The 16251-nt window shown below is 39.1% G+C and overlaps 1 long non-coding RNA gene across 1 annotated transcript in view; it reads right to left on the reverse strand.

Annotated features, from left to right (window-relative positions):
* LOC138171880 (uncharacterized) overlaps positions 1-16029 on the reverse strand; it is a 33281-nt gene extending 17252 nt beyond the window's left edge. Inside the window, exons 1-2 of the long non-coding RNA XR_011170993.1 lie at positions 15882-16029; positions 1313-1402 (exon numbers count right to left, since the gene is read on the reverse strand). This is a non-coding gene — a long non-coding RNA (uncharacterized lncRNA). The remainder of the gene's footprint in view (positions 1-1312; positions 1403-15881) is intronic.
* Positions 16030-16251: the final 222 nt, after the last annotated feature.

The raw sequence follows: 16251 nt of genomic DNA on the forward strand, positions 1-16251 counted from the left end.
AAATGTCTAGGATTTTCCAAGTATATCATCATATAATCTGTATGATCAATCAATTAATATAAGTAACTACTATGTATGCACTACACTAGGCTCTGGACATATAAAGACAAAAATGAAAAGATCCCTGCCTTCAAGGAGCTTACATTTTATCATGGAAAACAACATGCACATGTCTGCCATAGCCCAGGGACCCCTCAAAAGCCTTTGAGTTCACATGAACCAAGGTCAATACTAGAGATCTGACTCCCATGGAGGTCAGGTTTTCTGTCCAGTCTCTGATCTCATCCTGGAGTAAAACTCCAGGGAAATCTTTAAAATAAAGATTAGGTAATACCTCCATCAGATTGTGAGCTCCTAGAGAGCAAGGACTATCTTTTGTCTTTTTTTGTATTCCCAGTATTTAGCCCAGTCCTAGCATAGAGTAAGTGCTCAATAAATGTTTATCAATTGACTGGCATATGTCTCAAGTTTTCCAATAGACAGGTAACAAGGCCTCCTCCCAAAAAAGAATTAAACTTACAATGTGACTGTCAGGTGTAGGTCAGCATTTTATTTCCTCCCCCAACAGAATCTGTATAAGGTGCAAAGGACTCACAAATGTTTGTTGTTGAATCGTTTCAGTTTTGTCCAACTCTTTGTGACCTCATTTAGAGTTTTCTTGGCAAAGAAGCTAAACTGGTTTGCCATTTCCTTCTCTAGTTCATTTTACACATGAGAAAATTGAGGCAAACAGAGTTAAGTAACTTGCCCAGGGTCACACAGCAAGTGAGTGTCTGAAGTTAAATTTGCATTCATGAAAAGGAGTCTTTCTGATTCTAGACCCTGCATTCTATCCACTATGCCACCCAACTGCTCACAAGTTATTATCGACAAATAAATGAAAAATGAAACTCAAAAAGTCCATTACACTCATTGTCCTACTCTGAAAAGTAGTGGCCCTTTCTGAGATCGCTGAATAGATACTTCCCATTTTCTTTGGAACTGTACTATTTAAGCAAATCCCAGCAATTATCATAAAGAGTTGGCAAGGTCTGGATCTGCTGGCCCCTTATCACATGCCTTTAGTACTCTGAATGCAGAGTGATGTACTTGGTAGCCCTATCCTCCTAAAAGCATACTGTTAAGAAAATCATCTTCCTTGAGTAGCAGTCACAATTCCAGAACTCCCCAATTCAAGATTACCTATGAGGTAACCCCCAAGTCTAGGAATGTTCATTTCTCAGGTTTGCTAGTTGCTGACTGATGCTCAGAAAAGTAAATAGAAAGGAAAAGATTAGCTAAGGAGGTCTAAGGAATCCAGTATAAAATTCACCTGGATAAGCTTATACCAAGCTTGCCATGTTCTTCTGTTGCACATCTCCATTGCTGCTGGTAAGGGAGGGAGGAATCTTTTCTAGAAAACCTAGGGAAAATGAGGTAGAAAAGAGTAGAGAAATGATATAGTTCATTCTCACAAACCATGGGGTGGGGGAGTAGTGTGCAGCTCCTCTGAAAGGAGTTCATCCCCCTGACTTTCAGGCTCAATCATCTTCAAGCCCCTTGTTACTGGGTACCAGTCAGAGGATTTCATTGTATGCTCTCAGAAGGGGAAAAGGCTCATGTCTGGCTCTGTAAAAGATTCCCTTCCCCCACAAAAATTTACCCTGAAATCTCATCAAATTAATTGGGTGTGAGGGGAATCCATCATATTGATCAAGGTTTCCCTGATGGTTAGGGAGATCAGGAAAGATCTCATTAAGGATCTATCATTTTAACTGAACTTTAAAGGAGAATAGGGATTTTGAGAGATTGTGGAGAGGGCATGAATCCCCGGCATGGGGGATAGACTGCACAAAGGAAATGGGAGCTATGGCATGTTTGGAATGGAACCAGTTTGGTTAGATTGTATATTACAGTGTCTGAAGAGAAATGATGTATATAATATACATGGAAAAGCTGACTAGGTCCAGAGTGTAAAGGGCTTTAAAATGACAAGCAGAGGAGTTTTATTTGATCCTAGAGGTAATAGGTAACTACCAGGGGTAATTAAGCAGGGGAGTTCCATTGTTAGATCTGTGCTTTAGAAATATCACTTTGATGGCTACATGGAAGATATGTTGGGGAGGGGAAACACTTGAGAGAGGGAGACTTAGGAAGCTATTATAGTACAGGTAAAAGGTGATGAGAGTTTAAATTAGGGTAGTGGTAGCCATAACACGAAGTGAAGGGAACAGATGTGATAGATTCTATGAAGCTAGAATTGGCAAGACTTGACCAATTTATGAAATTGTGAACAAATCTAAAGATGTTAGATATATGAAAATGAATGAAGAATCAAGCTCTACTCCAAGGTTGTGAACCTATATGATTAGAAAGATGACAGTGCCCTTGACAGAAATTGAGAAGTTTAGAAGAAAGATGAAAGATGAAGAATTCTGTTTAGGACATGTTGAACATGAGATATCTTTGAGACATACAGGATGAAATGTCCAATAGACAGTTGATGAGGTGGAACTGGAAATCAGGAGAGAGACTATGTTGGATATTTAGATTTGCATGTCATTTGCATAGAGATTCTAGTTGAATCCATGGGGACTGAGGAACTGATGACTAAAAAGAGAAAGAAAAGAAGAAGGTGCAAGATAGAATACTAGGATAAATCCATGCTTAAGTGATCACATATGGGTGATGATCCAGTAAAAGAGACTGAGAAGGAGCAGTCCGATAGGTAAGAGGAGAACCAAGGGAGAACAGCATCATGAAAAGAGGAAGAGAAGGGAATATGAATTTATATTGTGCCTACTATGTACCAGGCACAGTGCTAAGCACTTTTTACAAATAATATCTCACTTGAAAACCCAGAGAAGAGAGGATATACAGGGAGAGAGGGGTGGTCAAGAGATATTTCAGAGAGTTCAAGAAGAATGAGATTTGAGGAAAAGAGCATTGAATCTGACAATTAAAACATCATTGGTAGCTTTTAAGAGAATAAGGGGTGGCTAGGTGTCACAGTGAATAGAGCACCGGCCCTGGAGTCAGGAGGACCTGAGTTCAAATCCAGTCTCAGACACTTAACACTTACTAGCTGTGTGACCTTGGGCAAGCCACTTAACCCCAACTGCCCTGCCTTCCCCCCTCCAAAAAGCAAAAAAAAAAAAGTAGTTTCAGTTGAGGGATGCACTGCAAGGGGCTGAGAAGTGATGGAGAGTAAAAGAAGGAATGACTGTAGATAGCTTTTTCTAGGAGTTTGGCTGTGAAAGAAATGAAGATTATTTGATGATAGCTTGAAGGGATCATAGTGTCAAATGACGATTTTTTTAAAGTATGGAGGTGACTAGATATGTTTATATGCAGCAGGGAAAGAATCATTATATGGAGACAAATTGAAGATGAGATAGAGACAGTGACAGAGAGAGAAAGAGAGAGACAGAGAGAGAGAAAGACAGAGAGAGACAGAGACAGAGAGTCAGAGAAAGAGTCTGAGTGACAGGCACACAGAGAAAGACAGGGAGACAGAGAGACAAACAGAAAGACAGAGACAAAGAAGAGGAGAGGAGAGAATATAAACAGAGGAGATGGAATCAAAATGAGTAAAAAATGTAAAAAAATAATATGGTGCATTAAGAAGATAGTGAATAAACCAGTTTGACAAAAGCAGAGCGTTCTTATGTGAGAGCATAGGGAGATAAGTCTACAAATGCAGTTTGAAGTCAGATTATAGAGGACTAAGACATTTATAAGCAGTTGTGAATGATTGGAGAATTTTTTGAGCAAGGTGTTAATGTAGTAAAGGAAACCTCCATGTCCTATTATACCTTTATGAAGTGAAAAGATGTTTCCTGGACAATTGGAAGGGCAACTTCCTATATTGGCTTGCTAAAGATTGACCACACTCCTGGTAGTCTTTAAAAAGCTAAATTTGCTAGCCCTGAAGGCATTTGAGGCAGAAAACAGTTCTATGGTGTTTGACCCCCCCTGCCCCTTCAGCAGAGATGGAGGACCCAAGAAATTCTGAAAGGGTAGTCGACAAGCATTGTAAGTTAAGACTGGGTGTGGGAGGGGAAAGATACAAAGAGAGAGACAGAGACAAACACAACACACACACACACACACACACAGAGAATTTATTATATGCTTACTATGTGATAGGACCTGTTCTAAGTGCTAAGGATACATATACAAATAAGTCAATCTCTGGCCTCAAGGAACTTGCATTTATATGGGGAAAGGCAATATATAAAAGGGAGCTAGATGGGATGGAAGGAGGTACAGATGTCTGGTAAGTGAAGTGGAGGGTTGGATCCTGCTAAGATAAGGTAAAAATGTGACAATTTAAATTTCCACTGAAGATGAGACAGAGATTATGGCCTAAGTGGGGAGGAATAGCACAGAGATGGCAGACAAGTGAATTCAAAAGAATTTGAAAGACTTTAAGAAATTACAAAATCCTTGAGAGAGAAGAAACTGTTGATAAATGAACAGATCTTTTCCTCTTTTATCTGCCTTTTACTTTCTATAATCACATCTCCCACGCCTTCTCCATCACACAGAGTAGAAAGAATATTAATTTAGTGGTATTTTGTTGAATCAGTTGTGGGGAGGGGACAAGAGACAATTGCTATAACATAACATAAAGTGATAAGGGCCTAAACTGTGGGATGGTAGCAAAAATGGCAAGAAAGGACAAGTGTATAAGACCCTTCAAAATGAAATTGGCAACCCATGTTGACTATTGAATTCAAGGAGTGTGGAAAGGTAGAAATGTTTTAAAGGAGCCTTCGTGACTGGGAAAATAATACCACTTTTGAGGGGGAAAGGAGGGCAGGTAGATTAAGGAGGAAAGGCAATTTGGAGAGGGATTTAGTTTCAAACATAGCAAGTTGAGGTGATAATAGGATACCTGTCTATATAGAAATGTCTAAAAAGAGGTTTTCAAGGTCGTGGTATGAGGGAGTGTGTCTTTTCTGCTCAACATATTCTTCCAAGAATCAACTATCGATAGTATTGATGTCTATACTCAGAATAACAGCTGGTCTCTTTTTGAGAAGAGAATGGAAAAGGGGCTCAGAGAACAGTTCTCTATTCTCCAGGTTATTGGAAAGAATGAAATGTTACTTTAGAAAAAAAAATACACTTAAAAGAGGCAGCTTTCAAAGCAAAAACAAAATAGAAAACGATCTAAGAGACAAATGCTAACCTGTGTTGGGAAGTTGGAGGGCAAAAAAATGTAAAACAGAAGAAGGACCCCCTAAACATTTGGAGCTACGTAACAGATATGAGGCTCTTCTTTAAAAGAAGGGAGCAGGACCCTCTGAGGAGGAGGCAGTTACTCAAACACCAAAGAATGATGATGCTATCAGGTGAGAAATCATCTAGTCTTAGGAAGAAGAGAGTTATCCGTAATTGGTGGCTGCTTGTTGAGGTGATTCCCTGTTGAGAGGCACCAAGGCAGTTGTTTGTGGACCTGATAGCAACAATACAGAAGTTTGTTAACTTCTAGAACATAAAGCCAACATGTGACAGAAAACCTCCCAGGACAATGGTACACTCATCTGCTGAACATATTGGTACAGATATTGCCAAAAAGGATCTTGGAAAGCATTTTTTCTCTCTGTCTCTGTCTCTCTCTTTCTCCCCTCTCCTCTTTCTCTCTCTCCTCTCTTTTTCCCTATTTACAAACTTAAATTTTTTTTTATTCTGAACTTAACAAATATTAATTAAAACATGTGTTTCCATATATACAGAAAAACATAAAAATAGCTAAAGTCCATTTATTAGGGACCTACTATGTGCCAGTTACTGGGATACCAAGCACTGAGAATACTAAAAGAACCAAAAAACCAGTCCCGGCCCCCATAGAACTAACAATTAAATGAGACAGATAACAAGCAAACAAATATGCACAAACAAGCTACATACAGGATAAATAGAAAATAAATAAGAAAGGAAAATACTAGAATTAAGAGGTATCAGGAAAGACTTCTCATAGAGGGTGAGATTTTTAGTTGGGATTTGAAGGAAACCATAGACGCCAGTAGATGGAGATGAGGAGGGGGAGTATTCTAGTCTAGGCAAGAGGGACAGCCAGAGCCTGGAGCCAGGAGATAGAATATCTTGTTCATGAAACAGCCAGGAGGTCAGTGTCACTACAGGGAAGAAGGTGTAAGAAGGCTGAAAAGGTAGAAGGGGACTAGATTAGGAAGGGCTTTGAAAGCTTTAGGAAAACCACTTTAGTGGTTGACTGGAGGATGGATTGGAATACGGAGAGACTTGAGGCAGGCAGACCCACCTGCAGGCTATTGCAATAGTCCAGGTATGAGGTGATGAGGGCCTGCATTAGAAGGGTAGCAGAGTCAGAGGAGAGAAGGAGATATGTTTGAGAGATGTTACAAAGGTGAAATAGACCAGCCTGGGCAACAGGTTGGATATGGGGGTAAGACAGGGAAGACTAGAAGATGATATCTAGGTTGTGAGCCTAACGGACTGGGTAGATGGTGTTACCCTCTATAGTAATAAAGAAAGTTGGGGTGGGGTGGACAAGATTTAGATGGGAAGAGAATGAATTTTGTTTTGGATATATTGATTTTAAAATGTCTACTGGATATATAGTTCATGATGTCTGAAGGGCAGTTGGAGATGTGAGACTGGAGGTCAACAGAGAGGTTGAAGAAAGTATACATGAAACTGCAGATCTCTATCATCTACAACTTACTTTTCATTTAAATATAGTATTAGAGATGATCTCTATTTAAATGGACAAGCTGGGAGACCCATGTGTGACTTTGTGGGTTTTATCAGGGGGTGCTTTCCCAGGAGTAGGAACTCAGAGAGAGGAGGAATTGGCAGGCTGTACTCTGCCCCAACTTTACTTCTTTTTGTTTTGTCTTAAATTTATTATGTCACAGAATATATTTCCAGATTTAATATTATTTCTCACAAACACTTGTGGTGACACTGTCCTTATGTTACTGGGTGTCCCTTTGTTTTTAGTATGAGGGAGCAATGGTAGCCACACAGGAGAAGACAGATCTTTCTTAATACAAGGGTTGGGTGCTCCACCCCTAGCCCATTGTTAGGGAGTTGTGTTCACTAAGGACAAAAGCATTAGATATTTCATAACTACCTATCTGAGTGCAGAATAACCATGAAATCAGGTCCTATTTCATAAATCTATCTCATAGACACAAATCAAAATTATATAAGAATCATTCAACTTCCTGAAAACTATGATCCAGATAAAAGCCTGGAACAAATCTGCCTAGATCTATTATAACCAAAGAGCAATATGAAGATAAAAAGAATCTACCAATCACTGTCTGAAGAGAATCCCAAAAGGAAAACTCTCAGGAATGTTCTAGCCAAAAGTTAGAGCTCTGACAAGATCCAAAAAAGAGCATACAAGTCAAGGAATCACAGTTAAGATCACACAAGATCTGGAAGCCACTACTCAAAATGAGAAGAAGTCTTTGTATATAATATTCCAAAAAGGAAAAAGAGATAAGTTTACTACTAAGAACAACTTATTTTGCAAAGTCGAGTGTACTAATAACGGGAAAATGGACCTTTAATAGAATAGAGAACTTTAAAAAATTCCTGATGAAAAGATGAAAGCAGAGTAGGAACTTTAAAATGAAAACATAAGAGGCCAGAGAAACCTATAATGTTGAATTTATTTGCAGTATTGAAAGGAACTGTATGATGGCACAGTGCCAACATTCTACTAGTGGGAGAAGAAACAGGTTCCTAGAAAAACTTAATGTTTTCAAAATGTAGTTAAATAAGAAAAACAGAAGTCTTAAGGTATATTGCTTTTGTACTAAAGGTTTTAAAAAGGGAAAAAGAAGGGAGGGTAAATAGAATATACTAGCATAGAAAGAAAGGGGAACTATTTCTCATAATTTGGTTTGTGAGAAGAATATGTAAATATGGAGGAAAGGAGAGTGATAATGGACAGCAAATAAAATTCTTATGACCAGGCATGATGCTATACACCTGGAATTCTTTCAATAGAAAGAATGAAGCTGAGGCTGATGAATCAATTGAGCTCAAGAGTTCTGAGCTACAGTAGGGTTAAAGCTATTTGGGTGACTGTCCCTTTCTCTCTCCACCAATGGAGGGCCACTAGGCTACCTAAAGAGGGGCAAACCAGTCTGCTAGTATTGGGATCAGGCCTATGAGTGACTGCTATACTTCCAGCCTGACTGAGATAGGGAGACCTAGTGTCAAAAAAAAATCACTGTTATCTGAAATGGAGAAAAAAGGTTTGAACACACACTCACATTCACAAATAATTTGGCGTAGAAATACATCAAACTCAATATCAAAACCTGTGGGGTTGGGGAAAAGATGTGTTAAGAGGAAGGATAATACCAAAGAAGGAATAGACAGAAGCCAAACAAATTTGCTTACCCTGAAGGAAGAGTTAAAAGGAGGGAGAGGAAGGAAAAGATCTAAAATCTAAGGAGTCCCTTAGATAATCTCTTAGTCAATTGGGGACTGGAATATTACTGATCCATAAGAAATGACAAAAGAGACAATTCCAGGTTTGGATAATTTCATCTTGGATAATATGAACTGATGCAGAGTGAAATGAGTAGAACCAGGAAAATAACTGATGCAAGGACAGCAACACTGTTTAAAAAACAAACTTTAAAAGACTCAAGAATTCTGATCAAAGCAGAGATAAATCATATGTTTCCAGAAGACCTACGATGAAAAATATTAGCCACCTCTTGACAGAGAAGTAATAGACACAAAATATAGAAAGAGACATACATTTCTAGACATGACCATTATGTGGAGTCATTTTTTGACCATGCTTAGGTATATAAAGGGTTTTTTTCTCTCATTTTTTAATTGGAGGAAGAGGAGGGGAGGTTAACAATAGTGATGCCAAGACAAAAAGAGCCATTGAAACATTTTTAAAATGTACAGATAAGAAAAGTTCAGAAGGAAGCACAGATTTGCAGTACAGTTGTGAGAATAACACATAAAATTTATTATGTAATTTTTTTTAAAAAGCAAGAATATGAAATGGAGTTTTATAGTCCCATAGATGAATACTCTTGTGTGTGTGTGTGTTCTTCTGTGTATGTGGAAATATTCTTTTTTGACATTTACGTTCCAAATGAAACAAAAAAATTTTAACTGTCAGTTAAGACAGAAAGAGGTCAATAATTGCCACCAATGTATACTACAGTCCACCTAGGCAGAAAGAAAAAATGAATTAGTCCCAAAAATAGATTACTAACAGAGACATGATGTAGTAATGATGGGGCACTTCAGTTTCCCAGACATCTTTGGTAACTTTTTCTCTATCTAATACTAAACATTTATTAAGTCTTGGCTTGCTTTAATGATAATTTCACTCTTCAAATGGGAGAAGCAATGAGGTGAGCAGCATTTTTCAAACAGAAGTCCTGTCTGTTGATATGTGTTAATTTCTCAGACAGAAGCCCTATCTTGTTGGTCTTTAAGAGTGAATTGAGCTGAAGAACAGAGATCTGCCATGGGAAGGAGGCTTAGTTTAAGAGCTTAAGCTTTAAGCCCCTATTAAAGTGGATTGAGATGATGGTGCTGGTAATGTGTATAAATATTGTTATAACCCTATTAAGCTTGTTTTCCTAGAAACAGAAGTTGTGGGTAGGAGCCCCTGGAGTCTTCTGTCAGACAGAAGAAGGAAGAGCTTGGAGTGGAGCAGTCCCTGGTCTGCTACCCATAAAGGATGTGTTGTGTTAGGGAAGACCCTAGACTGGGACCCCCTAATTGTGTAAACAAGTATTTTGGGGAATGTTACTGAATGCAAATGATATATCTATGCACCATATGATATACTGTGTGTTATACACACACACACATATGATACGTTTTGCTTAAGAATGTTGTTATGAATGTTATGCTTTAGTTTATTGTTGAATAAATAGAGAGTTCATTATACTATGCAATTATTCTCTTGAAATTATTCACAGCAGCAGTCCTCAGGTGTGCTGCCATGATTGGCATTATAGCAAATCATATAAAACTGGAAAGAATAATTAAGGTTCTGGATGATACAATCCACATTCTGATATAGTACATTATGCTAAATCTAATAATTTAAAATGAGTTAATATTTTTAAAATACTTTAAAGATTTGTAAAGGACTTGCCAAATATTATTTCATTGGATCCTCACAACAACATGGGGAGAAGGGGGCTATTATTATCCTCATTTTTAAGTGACGTGCTCAGTATCACATAGCTTGCAAGTGTTTGAGGCAAGATTTGAATGCAAGTCTTTCTAACTGCAAGTTCAGCACACTATCCACTGAGTCCCCTAATTGTCTCAAAATATAATTGGATTGGATATAGAGCAGAGATTTTTAACTGTGTATTTTTGTGCTTTTTTAAAAAAAATTAGCTTGATAACATTTCAATATAATTGGTTTTATTGATTAAATTTTGTAATTTTATTTTTTATTGATTTTTTGTAATTTTATTTTATTGGTTAACATTTGTATTTTTTTGTAATTTTATTGATTAAAAAGTATTATTCTAAGAAGGGTACCAGAGGTTTCATTGGATAACCAAAAAAGGTTAATAATTCCTGGTATAAAGTCTTACACTTGGATTAAAAAACCACCTTCCAAAGTAGATGATGGGAGAGGTGTGTGTTGACAGCAATCCATTTGAAAAAAGGGGGTTTTAGTGAACCCTAAGCCCAATAAAAATAGACAGTATAATCTTGGACTATATTAAAAGAGACATAGTACCCAGGGAGAAAGAGATCTTAGACCCCTTCAGACCACGTCTGGAATATTGTGTTCAGTTTTGGATAACACATTTTGGAAAGGACCCTGGGAAGCTGAAGAATTCATAGAGGAAAAAAACTCAAATGGAGGAAGGATTTAAGATAACGCCATATGAATGAAAAACATTTCTTAAGCCTCTCTTACATACCAAATATTGGGAATACAAACACAAAAGTGATAAGCGCCTGCGCCCAAGAAGCTTACGTTCTAATAAAGAGGAGACAATGTAGATATAGGGGTCTAGCGGCCAGAGAGAAGTTTGCAAAGTTACAAGGGTGATAAGTAAAACCAAAAGGAAGTTGCCATGCCTTCTCCAGGAGTAGAGGACATTGAACTGATTATTTTTCTGGAAAATGGGATTGGTGAAGGTAGGGAAAGGAGAGAAGAAGATATGATATAAATGACAAAGCAGATGGCAAGCAGGTGGCTGGAATGGAGTGTGAAGCATGACTGGAGCTAGCTAGAATATAGTGATGAAGTCACCAATTTGAGTTGTGCTCCAGGGTAGAAGTTCCAAAGCTAAGAGTGTTTAGTCCCTCAGGGCAAGGTCTTTGGAGGTCAGGTGATATGGAAGGTACAGTAGCAGGGTAAACCTTGTACCTACATGCATGTACAGCAGAAGGCCAGAAAGTGACCAGGATAGAAGGTGAATCAGTTGAAAGAACTGAGAAAGATTAACCCAGAGATGAAACCATTTAAGTGGTGGGGGAAATGAGAGGGAGGGGAATCAGGAAAGACCTCTTGCAGGAGAGGACAATGGAGCTTAGCTTAGAGGGAAACTAGGGATTCCACAAGATAGGAATGAGGAGGGAGAGCATTCCAGGAATATCCAAACAACGGTATGGGAAACTTGAAATGTGTATTTTGGCCAGAATGTAGAACACACAGCAAGCAATGTATAAGTCTGGAAAGAGAGGTGACAGCCAGATTGTGAAGGGCCTTAGATTCTAAATAAATAAATGTGTATTTTATTCTTGAAGAAATTGGTAGTCACTGAAGCTTCTTAAAAAGGAAAGTGACAAAGTTAGACCTGAGGTTTAGAAATAACAATTTGGCAGCAAAGTAGAATGTGGCTTGGAGAGGGAAAAGACTTGTTTGTTCAGTTGTTTTTCAGTTGTGTCTGAACCCCATGTGGTGTTTTCTTGGCAAAGATATTAGAGCTATTTGCCATTCCTTTCTCCAGCTCATTTTACAGATAAAGAAACTGAGGCAAACAGGATTAAGTGACTTGCCAAGGATCACACAGCTAGGAAGTATCTGAGGCTAGATTTGAACTTAGGAAGATGAATCTTCCTGGTCCTAAACCCAGTGCTGTGTCACTGTACCACCTAGCTGCCCCAGGGAAGAGACTAGATACAAGGAAATTGATTGGGGGTCTACTCCTATAGTCCAGGTGAGAGGTAATGAGGACCAGAATTGGGATGGTGGTAGTATAAATAAAGAGAAGGGGATGGATATGACAAAGGTTGGGAGGTGGAATCAGTAAGGCTTGGAAATGTTTGGAAATGAGGAGACTGAGAATCTTGAATCAAGATCACTTCTAGGATGCAGTCAACTCATCAGTCAATAAACATTTATTAAGACTCCTACTATATGCCCAATGCTATGCCAAGTGCTGTGGTTTCAAAAGAAGGCAAAAGACAGTCCTTGCCACAAGGAGTCCAATGGAGGAGATAACATGCAAACAAATCTATACACAGCAAGTTGTTGTTCAGCCATTTTCAGTCATGCTGGACTATTCATGACCCCTTTTGGGGGTCTTCTTTGCAAAGATACAAGGGTGGTTTGCCATTTCCTTCTCCAGCTCATTTTGCAGATGAGGAAACTGAGGCAAACAAGGCTAAGCCCAGGGTCACACAGCTACTACGTGTCTGAGCCTAGATTTGAATTCTGGTCTTCCTGACTCCAGGACAGAGGCTCAATCCATTGCACCACCTAGTTGACCCAAACAAGCTATGTACAGGGTACATAGAAAATAGTAAACAGGGAAAGCACTAGATTAAGAGGGGTTGGGGAAACCTAGGAGGAAGAGTGTATTTAGGGAGAAAGATAAGGAATTCTGTTTGGAATATGTTAAATTAGCAATGACTTTGGGATATCAACATGGAAATACAGGAGGCAGTTGGATATAGAGGACTTCAGCTCAGGAAAAATATGAGTCAGAAACATCACACACACACACACACACGCACATTCAGTCACAGCCCAAATGCCCCAAACTGGGCTGATTCCACCTCCACAACATTTCTCACACTCATTTCCATCTCTCCACTCATGTGGCCAGTAGCACTTAATTCGGATTCTCATTACCTCTCACCGGGATTACCGTAAGAGCATCGTGATTGGTCTTCCTGTCTCAAGTTCCTTGCCACTCTAGTTCATCCTTCACACAACTACCAAAATGATTTTCCTAAAGCACAAGGTGGGCTATCTCAGGTCCCTCTTTGAAAAGCTCCAATAGCTCCCCTTTGCCTCCAATATTTTGCTGCCATTCAACACTTACAAGCTGTCTCCAGCCTTACCTTTCCAGACTTTTACACACACACTCCATGTTCTAGCTAAATTGGCTATCCTCCCCATGTGACAGTCCATCTTCTATCTCCATGCCTTTGTACAGGATGTCTCCCATACCCATGTAGCAATGAGTGAATTACCCTATAGGGGTCATCCTAGGGCTCCCCTGGAAACTTCTGGAGACTCCAGGGACATGGTGACTTGGCATTTGGACAGAGTTCCCTGACCGCTTCCAGCCACATGGTGACTCAGCACTGAAGTATGCCTGCATATCGGGTTGCATGATAAAGCATATACATATCTCAGACTCTGGAATCTTTTTAATTTTGTAAAAGGGTACAAGACATTAGGGACTACTTTAGGACTCTAGAATTCCAGTATCTAAGTTAGAGATAGGCAGAACAATTCTCGTCCTTGAATTTCACTCCAAAATGTAGGATTCATATTCTCTTATGTTTTTCTATCTTGGAGGCAGATAGAAATGTCCCAGTGATTGTGCCTAAAAATTATCAGAGTCCCAAGTGTGAGAATTTCTACAGTTGTCTTTTTTAAAAAGGAACAACTTGAATCATCAGAGCACTATAGATAGGTCTTGTTATTTAGGTCAAAGAACACTGAACAGAGGCCCTGGGTTCTTATTCCAGCTCCAGTACCAACTAGATTTGTGACCTTAAGCAAAATATGTCACATATGTGGGCCTCAGTTTCTTCATTTGTAGAATGTGAGGATTGGGCTCTAGTCTAATTGATCTTTAGGCTCTCTTCTACCTCTAAAACTTTCATTCTGTTCTAGACTCTCTGAGACAGGCTGGGGAAAAAGCAAAACAGAGAGAGGGTTAGGGACTGCAATAGAAAAATATCTTTTCCTCCTGAGTCATTGCTGTGTACCTATGTACCTGTTCCACCCAAAGGATGCTGATATTATCAATTTACTTCAACTTAATATCCATATATTAAATGTAAGCAGCTAAATGATATAGTTGCTAGAGTGTAGGACTTAGGAAAACCTGAATTTGAATTCTGCCATAGACAATTACTAGCTATGTGACACTAGGCCAACCAATTAAATTCTCTGCACCTTAGTTTCCCCATCAGTAAAATGAGAGGACTCAATGACTTTCCAGATCTAAACCTATGGTCCTATGAACCTACAACAAGAAACTATGTTAGATGCTAGGTATACAAAGACAATAATGAAACAGCCTCTGCCCTTGAGGCACCTGCCTTCTACTACAGGAGATATGAAATAGGCAAAAATAAGTATAAGAGAAGGTAAGGTACACTGCAGCAAAGACAAGAACCAGGCAAAGTGCTCTTAGGAAATTTGAGAGAGAGAATACTTATTGGTGATAATGGGACAACCATAATTTACCTCTGAAAATCGGAACAGGATCTATACTTATGTTTTCCTTGTGCTGTCTTTCTCAACATCAGTCTAACTAACAAACATTTATTGAGAGCTTACTTATACCCACTGTTGTGCCACACTTTTGGGGAACTATAGAAGTATAGGAAATAATCCCTGACTTCAAAGATTTGCAATCTAGTTGAGAAGAAAAGACTAATAGACACAAAACAATTATATGATGCATAAGATAACATGTGTTGAAGTGCCAAATTGGGTGGTCTGTGCTATCAGTGCTACAAGATTACAGAGAAAAGAGAGATTAGCATGAGCTGAAGCCAGGGAAGATTTCATAAACTAGACACTCTTCTTCATTGAACATGCTGTTCTGTCTTTTAAACGTACTTACTAATTATTGTGAAATCCTGGAACTTTCACATAGTTCAAATACTCTCTCAACTTTGGACACTGATGTGATGTCCTTTATCATCCACTGAATACCACTTCATCTTTATTGGCACACATGGGAGGGGTGAGGTACCAGTGACATGCAAACATAGTCACACAAACCTGTTTCAAGCCATGGGAGGTTTCAAGCAAAACCAGTTTCTTTGATATGGACAAACCTTATGTAAAGCTGCAACAAGCTTGAGAAACTGGTTTTAGGCAAAGCTTGTCATGGCAAGAACTAGGTTTAAAAGGGCGGCTTTGAACATTGTGGTCACTTTCTTATTTATGTAAGTGATGCTGTCAGAAACTATCTGCTTGCTGTCCCTTGAACTAATTATACACCCATTTCCACACACCTTCCCAAGCACTTCTGCTCTTCTCAATATAGAACTCACCTTCTATTCTCCCAGCTATAGCTGCTGTGACCCTTAGGATTTATCTGCCCTCGTGTACTGTAGTCAAGATTCTGAGACATTGAGAGAAATAGAAGAGGTATGAAAACCCAAAGACTCTAGGCCCGTAGGATCATTTGCCTGTGTAGCCTCTCACAACCACAGCTACCTTTATTCTCTTCTAAGTAGAAGAAAATAAAAGAGAGAAAGGTTAGTGAAGACACTTCTTGGCTCTCTAAAGGACCAAACTGCAGAGACATGAGAGGTCATAATCCCTAGTGAGAATTTAAAAGAGGGAGTCGGTGCTTTGTAATTCTATCCCCCTTCCTCCCTCTCTCTGTTCTCTCTCTGTCTCCCTTCCTCTGTTTTTCTGTCTCTACCTCTTCCTCAACCCCGACTTTGGGGATACTCACCTTCTCAATCACCGAACTCTGCCTTTCAATCTGACATGGTACTGTGCTTTCAGAGGGATTCAAATCAGTGGCCTGATGACCATCCAGAAAGAAGTTAAATGGAGAATGAAGGCATTAGTAGTACATATCCTTCCCTGAGAACACTGGAGGGAGAATGGTGGGGGAGGGGGGAGGGCAACTATGACATATCATGAGGAGAGTCAGAGAAAGATTCTGACAGCATCCTGGCTGAGGCATAAAATGGGACTTGTCTGGCAAATAGCTAGAAGTTTGAATGGTAACTATTATAGGAAAAACCAGATGATAGGAGACTAGTGTGGTGAGCTGAGAATGTTTGCCCTCTACCTTTTTCCCTTTGAGACCAAAATTC

This window comes from Petaurus breviceps, unplaced genomic scaffold, assembly GCF_028583685.1.
Source record: "Petaurus breviceps papuanus isolate PSGF00001 unplaced genomic scaffold, PetGlider_PUasm1.0 470, whole genome shotgun sequence".
NCBI classification, from domain to species: domain Eukaryota; kingdom Metazoa; phylum Chordata; class Mammalia; order Diprotodontia; family Petauridae; genus Petaurus; species Petaurus breviceps.